Raw genomic sequence first — 5217 nt, forward strand, 5'->3', positions numbered from 1 at the left:
ATGTTGGGTTGGCCAAAAAGTTCATTCAGTGTTTTCCGTAAGATCTTACTAAACCCAATACTTTATCACTAAAAATCTTAATCATCATCTGAACCTTCAGAATTGTAGTAACATCAAAGATCACTGATCACAGATGATGATATCAAATATAATAATAATGAAAAAGTTTGAAATATTGCAAGAATTACTAAAGTGTGACACAGAGACATGAAAAGAGCTAATGCTATTGGGAAAATGCAGGATTGCCAAAACCTTCAATTTGTAAAAAGAACAATATCTGTGAAGCACAATAAAGAAGCACAATAAAATGAAGTATGCCTCTATTATCTTTATGTATCTATTATCTATCTATCTATCTACCTATCTATCTATCTATCTATCTATCTATCATCTATCTATATTGCTGTATTTAATTTCCTACTATTGTGGTAAGGATTTTTTTGGTATTCATGAACACTAGCTTGTTATTTTCTGTTCTTGTAGTGCCTTTGTCAGATTTTGGAAACTGGCTTATTCAGACCTCATAAAGCAAATTAGGAGGGATTTTCCCTTCCTTCATCTTCTAAACAAGTTTTATGAGATTAATGTTATTTTCTTCTTAAATGTTTCACAGAATTCATCAACAAGAACTTGTGTTCTGGAAATTTTCTTTGTACTTTTATTATACATTCAATTTCTTTCATAAGTGTAGTTATTATAATTTTCTATATCTTTTCATGTCAGTTTTGGCAATTTTTGTCATTCAAGGAATTAATCCATATCATCCAATTTGTCAGTTTCATTAACATAAAGTTATTCATAATATTCTTTGGGTATCATTTTAATGTGTGTAGGGTCTGCAATAATATCCCTACTTTCATTCCTGATACTTGTAATTTGTATTTGACCTTTTATTTATTCATTGATCTACAACAGAGTTTATCTATTTTATCAAACTTTTCAAAGAACCAGATTTTTTTGTTAATTTTTTCTACTGTTCGTGTTTTCTATTTTATTGATTTTTGCTATCTTTATTATTTTCTTTCTCCTACTTTGGGTTTAACTTTCCCTTCTTTTTTAGCTTCATAAGGTAAAAATTAAGATCAATAATTTTGAGCCTTTCTTTTATATAAAGAAGACCTGCTTTTTTTATATATTCAGATTTATACATTTCCTTTTAAGCACTGCTTTAGCTGCTTCCCACACATTTTGCTATATTGCATTTTCATTACATTTCAGGTGGATTTTTTTTCTTTTTTTTTTTTTTTTACATGTACCAGTCATCTTTTATTGGATGTTAATTCTCAATTAGGATATGAAAAGATTTACACCATTGTGTTCCTCAAGGAAGGGTGCCAAGCAAAAAAGGTCATGGTCAGGAATGTAGAGTTGCACTCCACACTGGGCTCTCTTCAGTGGTACTTGCATAACCTCTCATGTTTGAGTTCCTTCTAAGAAAGACAATAGTTGAAAAGCATGTAAGTTGCCAGCACCATAGAAACCCCAGTGATGCTTCCTTTCTTCCATTGACATACTTGTAATAACCTCTTTGAAATGCTCCAACAATGCCTTTAGGGGTGAAATCCTACATTAATATCCAGCTCCCCTATTTTGACATCCATGAATTTCTTCTCCTTCACTGGTATCACTGACACCATGTTGGTGTCCTGTGTGTCTATTGCCCAGGTGTATTTATTTTATAATTCCCCTTGTAATTTATTCTTTGACTCTAGGGTCATTTACAAGTAGGCTGCTTAATTTTAAACCATTTGGGGATATTTCTAGATACTTTTTTGTTACTAATTTATAATTTAGTTCTATTGTGCTTGGAGAAAATTCTCTGTAATATTTAAATCTTTTGATATTTATTGAGATTTATTTTAAGGCCCAGCATATTATCTATCTTGCTTAAAGTTCCATGTGCACAAGAAAAGAATGAGTTTTCTGCAGTTGTGGGGTGAAGTGTTATAAAACGTTAATAGGGGCAAGTTAGTTGATAATGTTTTCAGATCGCTAATTTTTTATTTAGTTGTTCTCTCACTTACTGAGAGAGGATGTTACTACATCCAACCAAGGTAAATGTCTTTTTTTGTCAATAATTCCTCTTTTCTTAAATTCTATTTTGTTTGATAATATTATAATCACTTAACTTCAGCTTTCCTATGCTTACCATTTACATTGTATATATTTTATATTCTTTTACTTTTGATATATATGCATCTTTATATTTAAGTGTGGCTCTTGAAGGCCACATAAAGTTGTGCCTTGCTTTCTCATCTAGTATAAATTATTGAAATAATCCAAATGGTGACAATAAAGGAGGATCACAGAAACAAAAAATATATATAAGAACTAGCAAGATGGTAGATTTAAACCTAACTGCATCAATATTACATGAAATGTAAATAGACTAAACAATACCTTCTCATGAAAAGCTTTCCTTTGGGTTAATTCAATCATTTTTAATTTTTTAAAAAATTCTTCTATTAGATTTTTAATTATACCTTCTAGTGCCATTTTAGTAGCTGCTCTAAGGATTAGACTACCCATCTTAATCTTATCACAGTACATTTAGAGTAAATATTGTACCCATTCATGTAAAAAATAAATACCTTGCAAGTTAAAATTTCATATACTCACCACTCTTTGTATTATTATTATCATATGTTTTATATTTACATAAGTTATAAATTCAACAATACAGTGTTTTGGAGAAAGACAATATTTTTAAAATTTACCCTTATATTTATCCTTCTTGATGATTTTCATTTTTCCCTGTAGATCTGAGTTTCCATCCAGTATAATTTCCTCAGTCGTAAGAACTTTCTATAGCATTTCTTGTAGCTTAGATAGTCTGGTAACAGTTTATCTTAAAATATCTTTATATCACCCTCATTTGGAAGAATATTTTCACTGGATATTGAATTCTGCATTTACAGTTGGGTTTTTTTTCAGCACTTTAAGATGTGATTCCTTTTTCTTTCAGTTTCAATTGTTTTTGGTGAGAAGTTAGCTGTAACATATCATTTTTTCCCTATATGTAATCTGTCTTATTTCCCTGATGCTTTCAATGTAATATCTTTGGTTTTTCATAATTTGACTATGAAATGCCTAGATGTGGTTTGCTTTAAATTCATCCTACTTTATGCTGGCTAAGCTTCCTGGATCTGTAAGTTAATGCTTGCCTTTTGTGTATTTAACTAAATTTAGAAATATTTAAATTACTTTTTAAATTTTTTTTATTATTATTTTAACAATATTTTTTACACCCTATTCTTTCCTCCTAGGTGTCTAATTTCATGTATTTTAGATGCTTAATAATGTCTTGGAAGTTACTGATATTCTCTTCATTTTTGTGTTAATCTTTCTTCTTCTTCATATGGATAATTTTGATTGGCATATCTTCAATTTCACTGACCCTTTCTTCTATATTCTCAATCAACTATTAAGTGAATTTTTCATTTATGGTATTTTACTTTTAAATTATCAAATACCCATTTAGTTTTTAAAGTAGATTTTATTTATTCACTGAGATTTCCCAATTGTTCACTCAATTTGACAATCTTTTCTTCTAAGACCCTGAGCATATTTTAATGGCTGCTTTAAAATCTTTTTCTGCTAATTCAATAAACTTGGTCATCTAGAACTCCTTTTCTACTAACTCCTTTTTCTCTTGATTATAGATCAAATTTTCCATTACTCTGTAGGTTTTATAATTTTTTATTATTTTTACACTGAACATTTTAGATAATTCATTGTAGAGTCCCTGGATTCTGTTATGTTCCTCTGAAGTGTATTTGTTGTAAGCTGTTTGTTGATCAAATTGAACCTGTGGAGGTTTGCTTTTATGCTCAATTAGTGTGACTGTCCTTCAACTTTTTTTTCCTTTTGTCCTAAGATGAATGCTTTAATATTGTAACATAACTTTTACGTCTTAGGCATGGTCTTTCTAGGGTTTCAGTGGTAAGGCCCAGGTATTTATGAAGTCCCCCTAAAACTCCAAACTCTGTCTTATTTGCAATGGTTATCTGCTGAAATATCTATACAGTGTTTTCAGTCTCCTGGCTCTTCTTTTTCCTGCGCTCTTTGAAGTATCACCCATAAATGCATGGTTCATGGATTATACAAGAATTTGAGGGAAGTTTATATGCAGATTTGGGAACTTTCTCTCTCTCTCTTTGTAACTGCCCTTTTGTCAGAATCTCTTCCTTTAATTTCCCACTGAACTGATATCCTTGAATTCCATTATTTGACTCCTCAAGCCACGCTTTCTGCTTGATTTCTAGCTGCCCCACAGTTTATGTTCTTGGCAGTATTTCAGGGTAAAAGCTGCATAAACATAGATTTCATAACTATTGCCTGAGTGAGGGTTAGTTTACAAGGTTCTTCACGATTACTAGAACTGGAAAGCCAGCAAACTAATATTTAACAGGACAACAGTGGGAACTTTATCTTTGCCATTCTTTCTTTGTCCAACCACTCAGTCTTGGAAGAAAATGGAGTACAGTGTCATCTGCTTCTCAGTAACTCAAGTTCCTATGGTAACTTTAAATGCAACTTTATGTACCAAACCCTATAACCAAAGGTTCATCTTCCTAATTGTTTCTGCTTGATCTTTTCTGAATTTTCTGTTTCTGAGCCCATTAGTAGCACTGGTATCACACCTATTTACATATAGGATCTGATTGATGAGATATCTGCTAAGTAAGCCAAAAATACTAACAAAATGTGACCTTAATGAGCGATTTGAGAACAACTTACAATGCAGCAGAATACTCTGCCAATTAGTCAGGGGAACAGAGAGGTAGTGCCGCTTATGCTTATGGAATTTTATTGTTTAGCCAAGAAGAAAAAATGCTATCTAGTTCTTATTAATGGGAGTATGACTTCTTACTTCTCTGACCATATTTATTTTAATAACTGTTCTCTTCACCTTCAAAGCTGGAACAATTGCTTCTGGCTTTATTTAACTATTGTCATAGAATTTACCCCCATGTTACACTCCTGCCACTCTTTATATCTGTCACTGCTCTGACATTTTCAAGTGAAAAGAAATTTGAGGGGCATGTATACTCTGATACAACCATAGAAACTCTTTCCGAAAATTGTAGCATGTAATAGCAGTGATAGTACTCAGCAAATGACTTTCTCCAAAGCTTAGTGACACACTTAGAATGGATTGATTACCGTTGGGTCAAGGAGAACTAAGTGCCTGGAAAAATCAGGTAGGAATGTTGG

The 5217-nt window shown here is 31.6% G+C and overlaps 1 pseudogene; it reads right to left on the reverse strand.

Moving 5' to 3' along the window:
- Positions 1 to 1391: 1391 nt before the first annotated feature.
- Positions 1392 to 1637, reverse strand: LOC132418420 (ATP synthase subunit f, mitochondrial-like; annotated as a pseudogene).
- Between the last annotated feature and the right edge of the window lie 3580 nt (positions 1638 to 5217).

The sequence above is a fragment of the Delphinus delphis genome, chromosome X (assembly GCF_949987515.2).
Source record: "Delphinus delphis chromosome X, mDelDel1.2, whole genome shotgun sequence".
Taxonomy (NCBI): domain Eukaryota; kingdom Metazoa; phylum Chordata; class Mammalia; order Artiodactyla; family Delphinidae; genus Delphinus; species Delphinus delphis.